Source organism: Syzygium oleosum, unplaced genomic scaffold, assembly GCF_021117445.2.
Source record: "Syzygium oleosum isolate NSW1041296 unplaced genomic scaffold, Sole_v2.1 Sole_v2.11, whole genome shotgun sequence".
NCBI lineage: Eukaryota > Viridiplantae > Streptophyta > Magnoliopsida > Myrtales > Myrtaceae > Syzygium > Syzygium oleosum.
In genome coordinates, this window is record NW_026607495.1 from 46,536 (window position 1) to 69,363 (window position 22,828).

The 22,828-nt window shown below is 40.4% G+C and overlaps 1 pseudogene; it reads left to right on the forward strand.

Annotated features, from left to right (window-relative positions):
• Positions 1 to 10,586: 10,586 nt before the first annotated feature.
• Positions 10,587 to 18,616, forward strand: LOC130134599 (laccase-14-like; annotated as a pseudogene).
• The last annotated feature ends 4,212 nt before the right edge of the window (positions 18,617 to 22,828 follow it).

A 22,828-nucleotide genomic window follows, 5' to 3' on the forward strand; every position in this document is an offset into this window, starting at 1 on the left:
GAAGACTTTGATCGAATCGTTGATCCAAGCGTTCCATTAAACGCTGCTCCAAACGTTGCAGCGCATCGTCCCAAGGGTTAGGCTCCAGTCTCCTGAGCATCATCACGAAGACCACCGCCAGTCGCCATAGGCTTTGATACCACCTGACGCAGCGTTCAGCGAATAATTCAAGCAAAACCTTGCTTAGAGAGAGTAATCTCGAAATTCAATATTGATAATAATGTTCTGAATGTCAAAACAAACCCTTAAACAAGCTTGTATACCTATAACATAACCCTACTAAAATTGGAAAGCGTAAAACATCAAAATTAGGAAACTGCCTTTTTTTTAAATTATAACCCTACTAAGATTGGAAAGTGTAAAACATCAAAATTAGGAAACTGCCTTTTTAAATTATTTCATAAAAAAAGATCCGATGTCGTCGACCGGGTCCGCCGGTTCTAGTCGCATCACCATTTCGCCTTCCGTTTGGACTTCTACCTGTCCAATCGGTCCAGAAACGCACCACTAATAGATTCTGCATCACGAGCTTTCTTCAAAAAATCGTACTCACCGAGGAAGAAGGCACGATGTGGTGGCACGCTCACAGCGACTGGTCACGAGCTACTATCCACGGTCCTCTCATCATTTTGCCCACCTACGGAAAAATGTACCCTTACAAGTTTGACGAACAACACACAATCGTGATCGGTATTTTACTTTACACTAACTTAAATGACATAAATAAGTTTTTCACTTGCACACACAAAAAACAACTTGTATTGTTTTTCTTAACAAAATTATAATTTGACATGCAGCTAAATGGTAGACAAGAGATACAAAGGCCATAATCGACGAGGCTCTTGCATCCGGTGGCGATCCAGACTTGTCCGTTGCCTATACCATCAATGGTCAACCATGAGACACTTACACATGCTCCAATGGTACTAATTCTAGTGTATATGAGTGTGATATATACTATTAATATAAAAAAGAAAAGGTCTTATTTGTAGGTTATGAGATCTTGTGAAACTATTATTTGTTAATAATAATTAATGATGATCGATATATAGTATGCATAATTTCAAGATCTTCGCTTGTATTATTTATTATGTTGCTTTTTTTTCTTTGGCAGGTTCAGCGTAATTATGTAAGAATATTATCCAAATTGATTTTCAAATAGTTTGTTATCTAATTTGATTCATATCTTATATAATCGGAATATTTGAGTGATGTGCAATATTTGTGAGATTTTTTTTTATCACCTCAAGTTAGGAAAATTTCCTAATTCAATAACATGTATAGGTTGGCAATTTGATCTCTAATTTTGAGATATGATTCCTAACCTCATGGAAAAATTAGCCAATCCTGTCCATAATCCGTCGGATACGATTCCTGACTGCAAGGAAAATCGCCCAATCCAAATTCCACCAAAAAATATTTGAATGGATTGAATGCGGATGCTATATTTAGTTTATTTGATTTTATCTTTTTTCTATGTTTGATTTGATTTCTTTTGATTATGTTCCTAATCGATAAGTCAAAAAATATATTAGATAAGATTAGATTAGATTTTTAGACAATCTTGCATGTTAGATAAATTCTAGACAACCTTTCTTAATAGATTCGGATAGATTTTTGATAGAGATAGAATAAGTTAGAATGAATGCTAGGTAAGATTTCCTTGTTAAGTTAGGATAGTTTGGATAGGTTGGATATTTAAATAAATTCTAGATGATTATGATAATTTTCTGATAAAATTTAGGAGGTAACTTGGTTTATTTCCTAGTTTAAATGTGATAATATCTTAATCTTGATGGTTATTTTGAATAATTTTTTAAATACAAATTTAATAAAAATACCAACAACAATATTTTAGAGTAAGTTAAATTTTGAGATCACATGTTTAAATTATGGTATTTATTTAATTCGAATTTCATCAAAATACCAAAAAATATCATGTGTATGTCATCGTGCCATGTCATCCCTGCCATGTCATCGTGCCTACCACGTCATTGCTTGCGTGCTATTTAGTGATTGCATGTTAGGGTCATGGAATTGCATGTCATGTTTGAATAGATACATATTAATTTTACCTGTCATCAGAAATTTAACATTTAGGCTATGTTCGTTTCATGGAAAATAACTTCCGGGAAAATATTTTCCGAGTTTTTCAATGTTCGTTTCACGGAAAATAACTTCCCACAGAAAACATTTTCCAGAAAATGGACAAAATACCTTCACTTTTGAGGAAAATGTTTTCTTCTTTTTGAAAAGAGGAAAACATTTTCCCCCCTTCCTTCTTTCACCATTCATTTTAAATATTTTAATTTTCTTTTATTTTCCTTATCTTTTCTATCTTCTTCTCTGGCCGATCGCCGGCTACGGCGGCGGCCAGCAACCGGCCACAAGAGAGCTCGAGCCTTAACAAAGGCCGACGAGACTTGAGCTCGCCAGATTCCGGCGAGGTTGAGCCTTGCCGGCCTGTGGTGAGGCCGACGAGCTTGAGCCTCACCAGATCCAGCGAGCTGGGCTAGGCTCGAGCCTCGCCCAGCTCGCCCGACTGGCTTTGGGTGAGCTCGATCGCGACGGATCAGGCGAGCCAGAGCCTCGCCGGCCTGTGGCGAGGCTCGAGTTGGCTGGTCGCCAGGGTCGACGATCGGCTAAGGAAGAAGAAGAAGAAGAAGGAAAAAAAAAAAGAAAAAGAAAATTAAACATATTTTTAAAAAGTAAAAAAAAATTATTGAAAGTAGTGCGAGGGAGAAAATATTTTCCATACCGAACAACGGAAAATATTTTCCGAAACTGTTTCGGATTTCAGCCGAACAGCGGAAAATTGTGTCATTTTCCAGGAAAATGACCTCCTGGAAAACATTTTCTAGAAACGTAACATTTTCCGCAAAACGAACGAAGCCTTAGGTTGATGTGTACGTCATTTTAAGATAGTTCATGTAATTTAGTTTAGAATTACATTACATGCATTGCATATAGCTTTGTTTTCATTTAAATAAGAGATACCCAAAAGAATTGATTGGAATTGCTTGATAATTAGAAACCACGTATAGGGTAATTAGGGAAAATTTCAAATTAGTGCTCAAAGTGGGGTCATTTTCTCCAAAGAGGGTCCAAAGTGTCAAATAAGGGCATGAAGTGCCTAATAAGTTTCAAATAAGGGTCCGAAGTGCCCAATTAGTCTCAAGTAAGGATCTGGGCTCGCCAACCGGTCAAATGCTCACCGGCCGGCAAGCACGTGACTATTCTGGCGATTGGAATAAGGGCAGTTTTGTCTTTTACTTTTTTATTTTTTTCATTCTTTTTTCCTTTTTCAGTTTTTTTCTTTTCCTTTTCTTTTTTTTTTCCCCTCTTCCCTCCGTCGGCCATAGCCGGGGCTAGCGGAGGTCGCTGGCCCTAGGCGGAGGCTGCCCTCACCGGCGTCGAGCGAGGACCGCCCTCGCTTGGGATGGGCAGGCGAGGGTCGACCCTCGCTAGATCCGGTGAGGGCGAGGGTGAGGGTTGCTCTCTCCGGATCTGGCAAGGGTCGCCCTCGCTCGCCCAGCCCAGGCGAGGCGGCCCTTGCTCGACGGTGGTGAGGGCAACCCAGGGCTAGCGAGGGCAAGGGTTGCCCTCGCCGGATCTGGCGATGGTCACCCTCGCATAGCAAGGATGACAGCAGCAAACACCACCTCATTGATCGCCAAGCTCCTCTTTCACTGAGATATTCGGCGAACTCCACTTCAAGGAACAAGATCTTGAACCATCGCTGTTGTCGACGATGGAGTTGGGGAACAACAGCAACAGCGAGGAGAATGCAAAGAACCCTTCTTCAATGAGCTCTCGGGGCGGCAGCAGACACGGGCACCACAGGAGCAGCAATAGCTTCTCGTCAATGAACTCTGAGAGCCTACAATTGTGCATGGAGGGGCTAGGGTTTGAGAGCACCACATGGCGGCCATCGCCTAGGCTGGGTTGGCGAGGGTGACCCTTGCCAAAGTCGGCAAGGGCAACCCTTGCCCTCGCTAGCTCTGGGTTGCCCTTGCCGACGTCGGGCGAGGGTCACCTCGCTTGGGCTGGGTGGGCGAGGGCGACCCTCGCCAGATCCGACGAAAGCAACCGTCACCCTCGCCTGCCCAACCCAGGCGAGGGCGGCCCTCGCCCGACACCGGCGAGGGTAGCCTCCGCCTGAGGCCGGTGACCTCCGCCGGCCCCGGCTATGGCCGACGGAGGGAAGAGAGGAAAAAAAAATGAAAAGGAAAAGGAAAAGAAAAAAAAGAAAAACGAAAAAAGAAAGAAAAAAATTTTAAAAGTAAAAAACGAAACTGCCCTTGTTTCGATCGCCGGAACAGTCATGTGCTTGCCGGCCGGTGAGCATTTGACCGGCCGACAAACCCAGGCCCTTACTTGAGACTAATTGGGCACTTCGGGCCCTTATTTGAGACTGATTGGACACTTCATGCTCTTATTCAATACTATGTTTACTTTGGACCCTCTTTTGAGAAAATGACCCCACTTTGGGTATTGATCTGAAATTTTCCCGGGTAATTATGCATTTCTAACTATTATTGTTGTAGATTGCTTTGTATCGAGGTAAGTAAATTCTTTTTTTGTCTTAGCAATTTATTTATTACTTTGATTATTGGGTGTTATATTAATGTTTGCGCACCCACATGATCACCTCACATATTAGCAGATAGATTTAAAATCAATCCAAGATGCCTGCCAAAGATTTTTTTTGAATAAAAGAGAAAATGTACCGAAATGGTGTTAGAGTAATCTAGGATAATCAAGCCCCTAAATTCATAATCTCTAGTTTATAGGAGTAAAGTGACTCTTCTGATACTTTACTTGGGTTACTAATTGACCCACCAAAAACTAGATTAGTAGCGACTCCAGATTAAAATGATTTGCGTGCTAAGAACTTGGACATAAATAGCTAATTGATACGGGCTTGGAAGAGCCTAAGCTACGTTTAGACTTAGCAATTCATTAATCAAACCCTTATGTGATTCACCCTGAAGTGAGGTTTGCGACATTATATAACTCGTTCTTGTCGCCCAATGGTTTACTAAACCTGATGAATTCAGACCAAAAGCTTCTTCATCAAAGACCATCACAAGTGATTTGAGACCAATCTCAGGCCAAATGATAAGCATCCTCAAAGTGACGGACAAAATTACAAGCCAAAAGAAATTGCAAACATTTGTGAGCAAAAGGACGAGAAAAGAAACTTCATATTCTCTCTGGCGAAACTTGCGCAACTAACAAGAACAACGGGTCGAGCTGCGGGAACATCAAAAGCCGGATGTCAACTCAAAGTTCTCTTCTTCAGATTCACTGGTGCGACTCCATGAAAATTGAACCAAAGCACTTCTCAATCGCAAACTAACACTGAAGAAGAAAATGAGGGCGAGAACGAGAGCAGAGAGGATTGTCTTTGATTCGATTGGGAGAAACATTCAGTGAGAGAGAAGAAACTAACCTTGAACCCGAATCGTATAGCAATTGGGGCATTTTGTTTTTTAGAGTTCTAGTTTTTTACCCAGAATTGTTTGGACAAAAATGCCCATTCTCCGGCCGCCAGAACAGTGACATGCTCCCTAGCCAGCTAAGATTTGGTGGCTAGTGAGCTCAAACCCTTATTTGAGATTATTTGGCCACTTAGGCCCTTATTTAAAACAAAGTCTACTGTAAATTCTTTTTTGAGAAAATGAACTCATTTCAAGCCCTTATTTAAAATTTTGCCAATGTATTAAAATAAAAAATCCTATCAATCAACTGCTCCCCTTCCACCAAAGAAAAAAAAATCAACTGCTCCTCATGCAAGAAAAAATGTTTTAAATTATCTTTCTCCCCGCTGCCCCCTCTTCAAAGCACCTTTCTCTTATTTTTCAAATGATTCTCTTTCTCCTATCAGTAACGTCTTGCTTCCATAAGAAAATAGATTCGTTTACAGCACATATATCAGTAAAAAAAAAAATTCTATAATTGAAACAACCATAGAAGAAAAGTTGACCTAGAAGATAAACCCTAAATTTTGGGTCTGTTAACCATTAAGCTAACTACGATGGATAAATTAAACTAAAAGATCTTTGGGTTCATATTGACGGTTAGGGGAAGTACACCGTACTTTGTAGTACTATCTTATGCTCCCAAAAATGAGTACATGTACTACTTAGTGTTCTAGTTGGTGATTAAAAGCAATGACGCGAAGATCTTCTTCATACTCTTCTTCTCTTGCTTTTATTACGACACATTATGCTTCTCAATGACCTCCCACTCTAATTTACATGAGATCTCGAGCTGACGCATATCCATAGACTGTTTTGTATGGTATGGTACCAGGAGGTAAGATTTTTGTCCTGTTTTCCGCAAGTATAATTTCTTGAACAAATCGGTTTCAATTATTCATGCCGTGTGGTGTAGTTAGTATATCCCTAAATCTCGTGCATACTCACGGAACCCATATGTATAATTAATAGAACTTGCTCACCGCCTACTCAGACAAGCCTTTTTTGTATATATTAGATTGTGTACCGGCGCTTCTCAGTTGTTATATCATGTAAGTCTTACGTGAAGTCCACATAACATGAATTGTGGCTGAGATATGAATCGAATGCACCCCGATTCATAAGTTCCCCGCACAAACTCTCTTGAGATCATCGGGCCATTTGGTAGAAACTATGTACGAACCTTTCCCTTCATATCATCAACCTTTCCTTCGTCTTTCTTTCATTTTGGGCACTCAGAAACATACCTCTTACTACTATGTAATAACATTTTATACCGCCCAGAGCATGTGCATAGTATTCCTTGTTCCAAGAGCTCCATGCGAGTCTTTTTTCACGTGCAGTCCCATGTGTCGAACAAGAAATCATTTATTCAACTCTGGGAATGTGTGAATTGACGTAGGGACTATACACAATCAGATATACCACGTGCCCACATAATAAAGTAAAGGATGCTCAACATTTTGCTATAATTTGTGCACCAAATAACTGGGAGGGAAGAAAAAGGTGGTCCCTTTCGGTAGAAAAAGGATGGTTTTAAGAATTAATTAATCCTTCTTACTTAATTATTTGTGCTTACTAATTTTTGTTTGGAGCTATACAATTGGAATCACCTGAGAATGTTTAGAGCGAATCTAATGAGTGCTGGAGCGAGATTCGTCTTGATCAATCTATAACCAAGCTAACTGATGTACGTTCCACAGGAATATTAGCGGATCATCATTCGACCTGATGGAAAACAGCAATATTGTTAACTTCTGCACCACCTCTTCTGCTGCATCATTGGTGGATATCTGTAATACGAGAGTAGCAAAAGTTCTTGTTGATGGCTATACCCAAACAACAAAGGTCACTGCCGAGCATGGGACCAGGATTACTGGGATTAACAAATCGGCCATGTGACGCTTACATTCTAATTGCCCCACATGACTTTGTTTAATGATTTTATTGGGGATTACGCAAGATAATTTCACTAAAATGCCTTGATCGATACGACAAAGTAAGCTCCTTTTCAGTCTCCCAACTAACTTTCTGTTTTGTCGTCGCGTTCTTATTATCATGTGATGGTACGGTCGGTTGAAAGGGTGTTCTTGTGTTGTGGAGGGAACTTGTCAACTGAAAATTGATTGCTTGAGGAATGAATTACATGCCAATAAAATGGTGGCGAAGTACACTAGGAAATTCCCATACGTTAGGGATCTTCTCCGGTTAAGGAGGGGACATCGTGGGAATGGCATCAATTTAAGAAAAGTGTCTACACTCCTCAAGCATATACTTTCTGTTTCGTTCTTCCTACATTCTTTCGTCGATTCACCAGAAAAAATAGATCTCTGAAGAGGGAGATATTTTTGAATGCGATAGACATTTCCTGTCCTCCCAAATTAATAATTACGCGTCAAATTTCATCGGTTTGGAAGAAAACGAGAAAATACAATGGTACTTCGTATGTGCCAATTAATTTGGATGGTTTGTTGATGTTGTGCAAAGATTAAGCAAAACGTAAAAAGCAAAAGCTAGATGATTTTTAGTTGATTGGGGCGTTGGAAGATTTTCAATTAGGGACTGGAGGTCACTTATTTGTTTCCCACAAATTGCGTGCAAACTACTCCACGATCCTTCTATATAGGTCAAAAGTCTGGACGTAACTGCTCTTTACAGGGTATTTTATAAATCTCTAGGTAGCTAGATCTCCACAGCCATGCCCTAGATTATAAAAGTAAAAAGTCTATTCAGATATGCGGTTTGCGGATTGGCATCTCGAGGTTCATTGTTGAAGCGTTAATCATGCAAATTACACAAATTTCGTTTCCTTTCATCTTTATTGGTCAATTGGCCCCCCGAAGCAAATCATGCAACGATGAGCAACTTTCAGAATTAGTCGGTATCTGTCCCTTCATGGCTTGAGTTTCTCGGGTTACTTTCTTTAGGACTTTTTAGGGAAAACGTCTTTAACGTAAATTAAGCAATGTGAAACAACAATAGGGTCAATTTTTCCAGGCATGATCTGGTGAAAAATGCTCTGAGGGAAGCATATTACAAAGGTGTAGAGTTTGTTTAACTTGCCAAACAAATTATTAAAACATCACTAATCCCTATCCGCTAGTCAAATAATGATTCAGATCGCGTGCTTATTAATCAAATCCTGTAATTAGCAACTTTAACATATTTTACCCGGGCTTTTTGTAATGGTCTCTGATCCGGATTTTGTTTGTTTATGTATCATGAGTAAGATCAGACAAAAATGTGTCGTGCGCGCTTATGTTTGGCGGAGGAATCGAGACAGCTTGATCTAGGTAAAACACTACAATGTATACCTCGCGGGAAATTGGTAGAGTAGCCATGACTGTAAGCCATTATTTCACATTGGAAAAAACAGCATGAACCATACCAAAATTTGCTTTTACATTCCTATATTTTGCAATGGGGGGTCTCAGATGGGAAACAACGGAGAGATGAGACAGGTATGCTATTTCGTAAGGCCCTTCTCTCGACCATCCAAAAAGGACTTCTCGTTAGTCTCCTGACGCCATTAATTCCCATCTTAAGGCTCTCAAGCTTTAGAATATTTCAGATCGACAGGATTTATATTGGGTGGCAAGTGGAGCGTATACTCACGGAACTGGAACATCTTATCATATGAGTAATATAATTCAGGAAAAGTACCCAATCAGTCTTAAACCTATTGTATGGATACCAATTAAGTCATAAACTTTTCAATTTTGTCAATTTTGTCCTAAAACTTTGTGTGAAATTCCAATGTAGTCATTCCGATTAATTTTTGCTGAAAATTGTTGATGTGACGATCCAGTCACTGCTGGCAGTCCTATGTAGCACATCGCCACATTAGCAATTTCCAATTAAAATTAGCTATAAGGACTATATTGTAATTTCGCTCGCCTTATTAGCAATTTCCGGCGAAAATTAACCGAAGAATACATTGTAATTTCCATAATTGTTTAGGATTAAATTGATAAAATTAAAAAATTTAAGACTAAATTAACATATGTACAATAAGTTTAGCACTAATTGGACAATCAATCTAATCTTCTAATGCCCTCAGGCTTTGAGGAGAGGCGATGATGTTTAGAAGAGCATTGGGAGAGAATAGCATATGAGATTCAACTCTTAGCCAACTCTTGCAACTATAAAGTGAGTAAAAAAATGAAGATGACTTTTGCAATTATTTTTCTGAAATTTTTTGTGTACAGGAGAATGGTATTGGTAATATTTGTGCTTTTTATTTACTTAAATAATCTACACATTCTTTGGCAAAAAACAAAAGTGTTAACACACCATTAAAGAAGGTCATGTCGAAAGAGTTTTTCTAAAGACGATGACACCTTTTAATGAATGGTTCGATTTGTAAAACTTTTGCTTACCCAAGTCACTAGAGAGTCACCTCCAAATGCTCTAAAAATTTCTTTAAACAAGAGAAAACATTATGTGTAACATGTCTGCACTACATAGCAGGTGACATCCATAAGATAGTTCCATAAAATCCAATGATTATTCATTCAAATTAAGGCACAACTTGCCTTTCTGACTAGAGCACCTGGAACTTTAACTAGACTTCTGTACGAGTTATTCTTTTTTCCTTGTTTGTATTTGATAAACCATTAGAAAAGAAATTTTTTTTTATTCTTAAGCTTTCTAGTTTTGAAAAATACAATTTCTCTGCCGAATATCTATTTACCATAAATTTCAGTGGTAACAAGGGACTGCTCAACTTGTGTCCAAGAAAACGTTGATGCCTCCTGTCTCCAGAAAAGAATAAATCGGGAATCGTTTATGACTCTTCAAGCAGTGGACGAGCACCTGAAATAATGTTTCTTCCTCTCTCTCTCTTTATTTTTCATTTGTTTTCATATCCTAGGACACGTTTTTTTGGGCACTGCGACGGCTTCGTTTTCATGTGGCGTAGACAGAGTAGGTAAAAAGAAAGAGGTGAGACAGCGACCCCGAACATTGAAAGAAGTTTCCTATAAATAGCCCCCTTCAATGAAAGGTGAAGGTCACAATAAGAAAGAGACTGAGCTTAACACAAGTTGAGAGAGAGAGAGAGAGAGAGAGAGAGAGAGAGAGAGAGAGAGAGAGAGAGAGAAGATGGGAACATTTCTAGGGTATGCGTTCACTTTGAGCCTGCTCTTTTGCATGGCTCAAGGCAAAGTCCTCCGCTATGATTTTGTGGTGAGTAGGAACATCCCTTTCTCGAGCTCTTTAAGTGTGTCTTTTTTGGGCCATATAGAAGATTTAGTGACTACTTGCCATTTGTTACTAGTTTTAGACACTTTTGAGAGGCATTGCAGTTGACCACAATCTCATTACTCGTAGATGGTATCATATTAGGTTGTTACAACATTTAAGTAGAATCTCTTTAAGAGGCATTGCTGTTTATCATATAGAACATTTAGTGACTACTTGGCATTTGTTACCAGTTTTAGAAACTTTTGAGAGGCATTGCAGTTTATCACGATCTCATAACTCGTAGATGGTATCATATTAGGCCGTTACAGCATTCAAATAAAATCTCTTTGAGAGGATTTGCAGTTTACAATATAGAACATTTAGTGACAACTTGCCATTTGTTAATAGTTTTAGACACTTTTGAGAGGCATTGCAGTTGACCTAGATCTCATAACTCGTAGATGGTATCATATTAGGCAATCAATATAAGAATCTCCTTATTTCACAAATGATCTTCACATCTAAACCTACAGCCAGCTAAATCTTAGACTATGCTCAAGGCCGAGAATTGCAGCATTCAAATAGAAAACTACATGCATTTTTCTGAAGATTTCGACACCTTGACAGTTTAGTAGTAATACGCAATATCTACAATTGCATAATTTATTTACTTATTCTTTTCGGATGTGGTTTCGATCCCATTTGGAGTCTTTAATCCAAAAGAAAGTGCAGATGCAGGTCTTTGAATTCATTAAAGTTACTCATAGATAATGATGCACCAGAAGGATTCTGCATCAACATAGGATGATTTTTGTTGCAGGTGAAGGAGACATCTATTAAGATGTTGTGTGAGACGAACCGGAGCATAATGACCGTGAATGGTCTATTTCCAGGGCCGGAGATCCGTGCTCGCAAGGGTGACACCATTTACGTTAACGTCACCAACAAAGGACTTTATGGAATCACTATTCACTGGTAACAATAAAACCACCTCCAACTCTCTCCCCTAATCTTGTACACATGTGCAGGCACGGAGTGAGACAAATAAGAGATCCCTGGTCCGACGGTCCGGAGAACATCACGCAGTGCCCGATCCCTCCAAACTCAAGCTTTCTTCAGAAAATCGTACTCACCGAAGAAGAAGGCACTCTATGGTGGCATGCTCACAGCGACTGGTCACGTGCCACTATGCACGGTCCTCTAATCATTATGCCCACCTACGGAAAAATGTACCCTTACAAGTTTGACCAAGAACACGCAATCGTCATCGGTATTCTACTTTCAACTAACTTAAATGACATATTAAATTTTTCACTCAATCAAACACATGCATAAATAATAATTTGTATTGTTTTTCTTAACAAAACTATAATTTGGCATGCAGCTGAATGGAATGCGATAGATACTGTCGCGACCGAACTCACGAGCCCCCTGTTTCATCGAACATGCAAACAAGGGGGGCTCGCCTGGTACGTGCTAAGTCTAGATTCGGGACTTAACTCGGGCTCTCCCAAGCCCATACCATATCGCGACTTAGGGTTTAAGTTTTTAACATGCAAGTGATTTATATTAAGGAGTCGCCACTAATCGATTTGGGGTGGGTCGATTAGAAACCCAAATAGGGTGATGGGAGAATCACCCTATTCCTACGAACCAGAGATTAAATGAGTTCGGGGACTTGGTTACACTAGTTGGATAACTAATGCCCTTTCGGTACCATTTTACCCTGTTCATTTCTGAAAACATTTGTCAGGCAATTTGGATTGATTTTAGGACCTTTCTCCTAACATGTGAGGTGATCAAGCGAGTGCATAATCAGAAACGATCAGCAGTCAGGAACACAACAATTCATGCAGCCTAAGGTTCTAACCTTAACTAAGTCAGATGACATTCAAAACACAACTCATGCAATTGTATTAAAAACATGCATAATAATACAGCGATAATAAAAATAACATGCAAAATATTACCGCGCAATTCTTAGGCTTGTCTAATTTAAACAAGACAAAAATATGCATAATAATACTACGATAAATTAAACACTTAGATATAACATAATTTAAAAAAAGAAAAAGTTTTTCATTTTTTTTAAAAAAAAATTTCGAAAATAAAAATAAATAATAAATAATAATAATAATAATAATAATACAGAAGAAGAAAAAAAATTTTAATTTTTTTTTTTAATTTTTTTATTTTTTAAAATTTTTTATTTTTTAAAAATAAAACCGGGTTGGGCGGATCCGGGTCGGAACCGACCCGGGTCAACGGATCCGACCCGGGCGTTGACCCGGGTCGGATCGGCTGATCCGGGTCGGTTTCGACCGACCCGAGTCAACGGATCCGACCCGAGCGTTGACCCGGGTCGAATCGGCTGATCCGGGTCGGTTTCGACCGACCCGAACTCGCAGACCCGCGGGGGGAGAAACGCCGGCGGAGCCAAAATTGGCCGTCCGCCGGCCGACCCAGACCGGCGCCTCCTGAATCCGGCCCCTGGGAGCTGCCACCAAGCTTCGCCGCCCGCCTCGGTCACCATCCGACCGACTGCTCGCCGGGCGGCGATCGAATCAAACCCGACCTCTCTGAGGTATTTTGTCGAACACCTGGCGTGCAGAGACAAAAATGGAAGATTTCGACCTGTTCCGGCAACCTGGTCGGCTCCAGCGGCCTACCTTACCTTTGGTGACGACGTATGCACGGTGGGGGACGGCGGTATGGACCGGGACTTGCGCGAAACGGCCGGCGCAGGTCCTGGCCAAACCGATCACAAAAACAGGGCAAAACAGAGGGGCTTCTCGGCCAGAAGGGAGCTCACCGGTCGACGGCGCGTCAGGGCGGCTTTCCGACTACTCCGTGGGCGACGGCGACGCTGCTGGTTGTCTTTCTTGCTCCGGCGTGGTCTCGGTTTGCTCTCTCTCCCTCTCTATTCTCTCTCTTGTCTCTCTCAGTCTCTCTCTGTGTTTCGCCGACCGGGGGCTCTCTCTCTCTCACTGTGTCGCCGCCGTCGGCTCGGCGGCGGGGATGGATGGCTGAGGCGCAGTGCGAGCACGGCGGTCGCCGGAAGAGCTCTCAGTCTCTCTGTCTTGCTCAGTCTCTCTCTTTCTCTCTGTCTTTTAGAAACGGCCGACCCGGGCCTCTCTCTCTCTCTGGCTATTTATAGCCGGACGACGGACCCCCTCTGCTCCTCTGCGTCGGCGTGACGACGGCATGCACCGGCCTACGCCACCCCGCGACTTTCGTGGCCATTTCAGGCCGGTGCAGAGCAGAGCAGGGGGGCCGGTTCAAAATAGAGGCAGAGAGGAAGGAGAAGGGGATAAGGGAGCCGGGAAATCAGGGAGGACGGGACTGGCAATTAATGCCAGTCCCGTCGGCGTGTTCACCCGGCCCTGCTCTGGCCGGATAGCGACGCCGAGGAGCGGCGCCGCCGTGCGTCGGCGTGACGTCTCAAGCAGGGGAGAACAGGGGCGAGAGAGCGACCGGCGAGGGGGAAGAAGAAAGGAAGGGGCTGGGCCGGGTCAGGCCCAGCTGCAGGGGGGAAAAAGAAGAAAAGGAAAGGAAAGCGGGCCGGGCCCGTGCGAAAGGAAAAAAAGAAAAAGGAAAAGGGGCCGGGCCCGGGGGAAAAAAGGAAAAAAAGAAATGGGCCGGGTCGGCCCAGCTCCGACCCGGACCGACTCGATTTTTTTTTTTTAATTAAACTCTATAATAGACTCTATTAGTGCAAATGTACCTAATTTCTATATGCAATGCATTTAAATAGAAATATTTTTTTTGTTTTAGGAATTAAAGAAAATTAATTCCTAAATTTTGTGTAATTAATTTTGGGCAAATAAAAAATAGGTGTCAACAGATACGAAGGCCATAATCGACAAGGCTCTTGAATTCGGAGGCGATCCAGACTTGTCCGTGGCCTATACCATAAATGGTCAACCACTACAAAAAAATTGACTTTTTCCGACGAAATTTCCAACGAAAAATTCTGGAAAATTCGTTGGAAAACGAATTTCCAACGAATTTTCCAACGAAAAAAAATTCGTTGGTAATAGGTCGTTGGAAAATTTTCCGACGAAAAATTTCAATTTTCGTTGGAAATTTGCGACGAAAATATTTTCGTTGGAAATTTCGTTGGAAAACTTGTGACTAAATTCGTTGGAAACGAATTTTTTTTTCCGACGATTTTTTTTTCGTTGGAAATTACAAATTTTTTTTTGATCGAAAAATCGTGGAAAGTTTTTTTCCATCGAATTTTTTTTTTTTGGTCGAAAAATTTCAATTTCAAAATTTTTTTTTTTGGCCGAAAAATGGCCCTCGCCGCCGCCTCGTCGCCGGCGAGGGCCGAGCTCGCCCAGATCTGGGCGAGCTCGAGCTCGCCGGCCATGGCGAGCTCGGCCTCGCCATGGCCGGCGAGGCCCGCGGACCGGCGAGCGGCGGTTCCAAGCGGCTCACGCGGCCGAGAAAGGAAGAGAGAGATCGAGGTCGGTTGGACGGTGGCGGTGAGGCGGGATGGGTGGCGGCCTCACCGGCCATGGCGAGGCCGAGCTCGCCATGGCCGGCGAGCTCGAGCTCGCCCAGATCTGGGTGAGCTCGGCCTCGCCGGCGACGAGCTCGAGCTCGCCCGGATCCGGGCGAGCTCGGCCTCGCCGGCGACGAGGCGTCGGGGGCGGCCCATGGTGGCGTCGGGAGCGCCGACCGCCGCGGGGGCCTGGCCCTGGATGGCCGCAGCGACGCCTTCGGGGACGGAGCCGACGTCGCGGATGACCTGGATGCCGATCTTGGTGTCCATGGCACCGGAGCCGAGTCGGAGGAGGAGGGGGGGGCGGCGGGGGAGGCAGCGGGGGAGAAGGTGGAAGGCGAAGGAGAGACCAGAGAGAGAGAGAGGAGGAAACGGGAGCGAGTCAAGCGTCGAATGGACTCACCGAGTTGAGGGAGAGAGGGACTCGGAGAAGGGAGGCTTGGGGGGGAAGGAGATGAAGGAGACGGCCATGGCGGAGCAGAGGGAGCGAGCGAGAGAGAGACACTAAAATAATTGCCCGGAAAATTAAAATTCGTTGGAAAATTCGTTGAAAATTTCCAACGAAAAAAAATTCGTTGGAAATTTCCAACGAAAAAAAATTCGTTGGAAAGTTCCAACGAATTTTCCAACGAAAATTGTATAAACTGAAATAATTTCCCGGAAAATTGAAATTCGTTGGAAAATTCGTTGGAAATTTCCAACGAATTTTCCAACGAATTTTAAAAATGCCGAACGGTACCGGTTTTTTTTGTAATTCGTTGGAAAATTCGTTGGAAATTTCCAACAAATTTTTTTTCGTTGGAAATTTCCAATGAATTTTCCAACGAAAATTGTATACAACGAAATAATTGCCCAAAAATTGAAATTCGTTGGAAAATTCGTTGGAAATTTCCAACGAATTTTCCAACGAAAATTGTATACAATGAAATAATTGCCCGAAAATTGAAATTCGTTGGAAAATTCGTTGGAAATTTCCAACAAATTTTCCAACGAATATGAAAAATGCCGAACGGTACACGGTTTTTTGGAGTTCGTTGGAAAATTTGTTGGAAATTTCCAACGAAAAAAAATTCGTTGGAAATTACCAACGAATTTTCCAACGAAAATTGTATACAATGAAATAATTGCCCGAAAATTGAAATTCGTTGGAAAATTCGTTGGAAATTTCCAACGAATTTTCCAACGAAAATTGCACAAACTGAAATAATTGCCCGGAAAATTGAAATTCGTTGGAAAATTCGTTGGAAATTTCCAACAAATTTTCCAACGAATATAAAAAATGCCGAACAGTACCGGGTTTTTTGTAATTCGTTGGAAATTTCCAACGGAAAAAAATTCGTTGGAAATTTACAACGAATTTTCCAACGAATTTATTTTCGTTGGAAATTTCCAACTAATTTTCCAATGAAAATTTTTTCGTTGGAAATTTCCAACGAATTTTGCGACGAAATATAGTTCGTTGGAAATTTCCAACGAATTTTACTTTTCGTTGGAAAATTTGTCGCAAATTTGCAACGAAAATTTTTTCGTCGCAAATTTTCGTGGCAAAAATCCAGTTTTTTTGTAGTGAACCGGGAGATAGTTACCCATGCTCTAATGGTACGAATTTTAAGTATATAGTATATACGTAAGTGTGATATCCACTATTTATTCAAAAGAAAAGGTCTTATTTATAGGTGATGAGATCTTGCAAAACTATTATTCATTAATACTAATCAATGATGATCGATATATAGTACGCGTAATTTCAGGATCTCCACCGGTATTAGTTAATATGTTGACTTTTCTTTTCCTTTGGCAGGTTCGGCGTACAATATAACTATTATGCAAGGAAAAACAAATCTCTTCCGGATTATCCATTCCGGGATGAATGAAGAGATGTTCTTCGGCATAGCCAAGCACAAACTCATTGTGGTCGGAATGGACAGAGCTTATCTAAGGCCGTTTAAGACCAATTATCTCATGATAACTCCCGGTCAAACGATGGACGTTTTGGTCACCGCAAACCAAGCCCCCGGTCGCTACTATATGGTTTTTAGTCCGTTCGTGGACACTGGGCCCCGTCCAATAAAAATGTCACAAGGGGGATATTGCAATACAAAGGCAAATATAACCACTTGGAGACTCCCGAGTTACCCAAGCTTCCAGGTTCACCAACAAGAGCGACGCCGGAAACTTCACTATTCAGTTGAGGAGTTCGAACAGCAAAGAACATCCGTCCAAAGTTCCGATGAAAATCACTAGGAACATTACGATCGCGGTGTCCGTGAATCAGCAACCATGTCCTCCTAATATTAAAAAATGTGAAGGCCCGGGGGGCACTACTATGCATTTGGCAAGCTTGAACAACATAAGTTTTCAGGCTCCATCAATTAGCATTCTCCAAGCATACTACAAGTACATAAATCGCTACAGCCACGAATTTCTCTCCTATTTGTTAGGATCAAATATTTTTCTCACACCGATAGAGTTGCAATGCATTGAACTGTTCTCCAAATTGAACAAATTTAACCGGTTAAAACTTTCGTCATCTTAAGCGAAGGCAAAATTCAACATCTAAATGTCCATAACATTATGTTTGTGGTGTGTGCAGCAATTTACAAGGAGTCTACAACAAAACTTTTCCGGATGAACCACCTTCTTTGTTCGACTTCACCGGAAACCTTACGGCCTTGGGGGAAGCTGCCATTTTGACTACCAAAGTGTTGAAGATTAACTATAATGACGAGGTTGAAATAAGATTCCAGGGGACCAATTTCGGAGCAGCGGAGAATCACCCAATGCATTTACACGGGTATAGCTTTTACGTCTTTGGGATGGGCAATGGAAATTTCAGCGAGACCGAAGTATCAAAGTATAATACAGTGGATCCACCTTATGTTAACACCGTCGGACTCCCCAAAAACGGGTGGACAGCATTAGATTCAAAGCCGATAATCCAGGTACTACAATTTCATCAGTAGAAAGGCATAGAAACGTATACTATTCACTGTCAAACGGATAGTATCTAACTATTTATTATCATGCATCTACCATTTCGGCATTAGTTTTGCATGAATTTGTTCTTGTATATGAATGCATAATTGATAGATAATCCTTTTATGGGTGCTTGCAGGAGTGTGGTTCATGCACTGTCACTTAGAACGCCATGCGAGCTGGGGAATGGACACAGTCCTCATCGTCCGAGATGGGAAGAGAAAACATCAGAAAGTTCGTCCGCCGCCCAAGGACATGCTTCCTTGTTCCGTGTCTTGACTAGGATGTTGTTTTCTTCAAGTTCGTTGCCAGGGCAGAGGCTCTTGAAATCCCAGTGGGAATGAATCATCTGTTGTTTTGTATCGGAGTTTGCAATTTTGCATCATTCTAGTAAGTTTCAATTTGCCACACATGTTTTCGCAAGCAAGAAGGTTTTGTTCGATTCCAAATAATTGTGTTATTTTCCTAGTGATTCGAAATGTACTTGTCCGTTGCCAATGGTAATTCCAGAAAATTAATCGATAGAGATAAAAATTTCAACGATGTTGACCAAAAGGGTGTTTACAATGCGTTCTTAATAAGATTGTCAAAAAAATAACCGGCACAATTTAAACAATCTAATATGTAAAACACGAATGTCATAGCCAAAAATGCATGCCAACTTGCGGTTTTGACATGTAATGAGTCAATACAAGTGGACTAGAATTTAGAACCGATTAAAGAAGGTCTCATCATATCTCGAACTTTAGATTGACCTTGTCAATGCGAATTTGTTGCGATTAATCTACTCTCGAACGAGATTGTCAGCATTGTTATGTCCTTATTGCGATAAAAAAGATAAATCGATGCATTGTTCTCTAATAATTTTAAGCTATTAAAAACAAGAGTAGAGTTTGGTATAGTTCATGCGGTCCATAAAATTAGTATATTAAGTAACGTGGTGAGTTGCAAGCGGTGAACTTTGTAAATTATTTAGCACTATTTAATAACTTACTTCACTTAACTTTAAGATGATATCGACCATCACAGAATAATAGAAATTGCGCGAATGTGTTTCTTGGAATTTATTTGAAGCTTTCATAAAAAGTGCTTTATGCCTACTTGGCCAAAAAGATGATAGAGTATTTACAGTTGGGACTTTAATTATATAACTCCAAAACACCCACGTCATTTAATCAGAACCACTTGCTAAATTTTTAATAACGACACTTCCACTTGTGTAGCCAAAAGATGCGGTCCATAGATAATGACATTGTCAAAAGATAAACATGTGGTTCTAGGGTTTCGATATTAGTTTGACCAAGGTGTGAACAGATTGCAATACTCTTGTTTTGTACGAGGGTGGCAAAAGAATAACGCAAAGTGGAGTGGTTGAGGAGATACCGAAAAAGAACACTCAATTCCATCATTAGTTCACATGTACAAATTCATGTTTTAGGAACATGGGGGGCCTTCGTCTTGCAACAGCTGATCTTCTTCGTGGAAACAGATTGAAAGAGTTCGAAGGACATTGCACACTTTTCCCCCCTTTGTAAAACCCACCTTTCTTTGGGTCCTCAAATGTTGGGATTTGGGGTTAGGGGTATCGTACATTTTGCTAACGTGATTTGTAATATGATGTCTAGTCCCAGCGACATGTAGATACATCGGTACCGAAGTTAGATCCAGCGTCTCCTCGATCTAGGCGGTGACAAGTCAGATCTTTTTGTTGCTGAGATTGACAATGAGAGAGAGAGAGAGAGAGAGAGAGAGAGAGAGAGAGAAAGTCATTTAGTACTCATTCTATTGTTGCATACCCAAACACAAGAATACTCGAATTCTTACGGCACAAACACCCCCTCTGTCAATGTCTGTTGTCACTGTGCAGGTGCCGCGGTGTTGTCAATCTCACTTGGACATGGGGCTTCAGATCAAGTATGAAATAGCACTTTCAACTTTCCCATCACCAATGTTATGCAGTGTCAATCCCTAGCACAAACTCATTATCAAAGATCGCCCAAAAAGGTTATCACCGAAGAAAGTTTGCAATTTTTCAATTGGGTGCGTTACTCGTGTTATTTGCAATCAGTTTTCTAATAATCTAACTTTATTCTCGTCATTTGTTAATAAGACCCTAAGAAAAAATTATGAAAGAGTAATGCAATTAAACCGGTGGAAGTAGAGATCAATGTTCGAATTTTCACATTCTTAATATCCAACTTAAGCAGAAAACAATATCTTAGCATATACTTCAAAGAAAGCATGTCACTTAGAAAACAACCTACAAAGAACATAACAATTTCATTCTAAGATTCACTCATCAATAGAGAGATCCTTCACAAGGACATGAACGATCGGCTCATCTAAAACAGTTTCCTAGTTTACGGGCTCATCAATATTAGCCTCGCATCTCAAATATCTGGATCATTTGCCCAAACCATGGGAAAAGTGTCAAAAAAATCATAAACCTTTTGCATTTGTTCCAATTTAGTCCGAAACCTTTTTTTGGTGCCAATTCAGTCCTAAACCTTTTGCACTAGTACCAATTCAGTCCTAAACCTTTTTTTGGTGCCAATTTAGTCCTAAACCTTTTGCATTTGTGTCAATTCAGTCCTCAACCTTTTCCATTGGTGTCAATATAGTCCTCAAACTTTTTTTTGTGCCAATTCAATCCTAAACCTTTTGCATTGGTGCCAATTCAGTCCTAAACCTTTTTTATTTGTGCCAATTCAGTCCTTTCGGCTAATAGCTATTCACGTGTCGAAGGACTGAATTGGCACCAATGCAAAAGGTTTAGGACTGAATTGGCATTAAAAAAAGGTTAAGGACTGAATTGGCACTAAAAAAAGGTTTAGGACTGAATTGGCATTAAAAAAAGGTTAAGGACTGAATTGGCACTAAAAAAAGGTTTAGGATTGAATTGGCACCAATACAAAAGGTTTAGGACTGAATTGGCACCAATGCAAAAGGTTTAGAATTGAATTAGCACCAAAAAAAGGTTTAGGACTAAATTTGCACAAGGTTTATAACTGAATTGGCACCAAAAAAAGGTTTAGGACTAAATTGGTACCAATGCAAAAGGTTTATGACTTTTTTGACACTTTTCTCCGCAAACCATACATGTCACTGACTCCTAGCAACTATTGATGGGATAATTCAGCATACAACAGCAAAAAGACATAGCAACAAAAATCAATACAATTTATTGCCAAGGATAAACAAACATGAAAAGAAAATAAACAAGAAAGTTGAAAGAAGCAAAAAACTGGGACTGGTATGTATTATGCTGCCCCCCAATTCTGTAACTGGGCTCAAGGACATCTTTGTCAAAAAAGTAAGTTTTGAGCTAGGAAAACTTAAGCCCAGTTTATATTGCACACTCTTATGAATTGGGTCATTTGGAAGAGATAGAAGAAGTATGATACAATTTCGCCCTAATTCCCAATCTCAATTCATTTTCTTCGGATCTGGCTTGCCCACAACGATGTTGTTTAAAGAGCCATTTGGAGTAGATGTGTCACTTAATTGACCAATTTATAATTTTTTGTGACATGAAAATTAGTTTATCGTTAATGTATCATTGGTGTATCAACTTGGGTTTTGTGGTGTTATTATCCCATGATTTATTTGGAATTTTCCTAGTTGGTCAAAAATTTGTGCCCATGTGGACGCCTACTTGTTAGAATAATTAAATATTAAACAACGCCTTCATCTAATAGCTTAAATTTTTAGAACAGTTGGCAGTGGTCCCACAAAGTCTCACACTACCTACCTACAAAATGATATGTATAGCCCAAAATTTTTAATAAAAGATAAGAACTTATTGGCTTTTCTATAGAAATAAAAAAAATTTTACAAAAATTATAATGGAGTTCTACATGATTCAAGTTACTCTTCTTGTCAATATTATGGTTGTGAAATTTGAGGTGTCCACTATAAATTAAAATCTGAAACCCTAGAAGCACAAAGCAAAAGCTTAATCTTAGAAGCAAAACTTCCCTAACACAAAAGATATATTAAAAAGTGAGGTTCCAAATGTTTTACCATTTCGCACCATTTGCTTTGTAACATGCAGATGAAGGAATTAATCAGGAGATTACTTTCTCAAATTACTTCAACAGATGAAGACAGTCCCAGTTTTTTGTTTTTGTATCAGTTAGGGTTTGATGTGCTTCAGAAAAGAAATCACATAAAACATGCATGGACTGTCATGAAGGAAATAAAGCAAGAGATAAGACACTGTTGAGTGGTCAACATGAAAGCTATTTGACAAATGAGAATCCATGCCTCTCTTTATAGAGCTGGCGTTGTCCTATTAACTGGTCTTTGGTTCCATCTTGAAATAATCAAATGCCGTTAATTTAACCAATATTCTTCTCTTAATTGGCATCCTGATAATAAAAAATATTGTAATAAGTGTTGTAGGAGTGCTTGTTAATTAACTAAATAAGGAAAAATTACAATTTTCAATGCATTACGGCCATATAAAATATGGACAGTGCTTTGAAAATCAAATTTCTTATTAAGTATGATTGATGGGACCAATGGAGAATACACAACCACAAAACTTAGAAAAGCTGAAAAGAAAACGATAAGTACACCTCAAACACTAAGAAAAGCTATCCTCGACCACAACAAAAAAGATGATAAAATTTTTTTATGTGATTGCAAATTCTTACGAATAGTGGGTTCAGTTTAC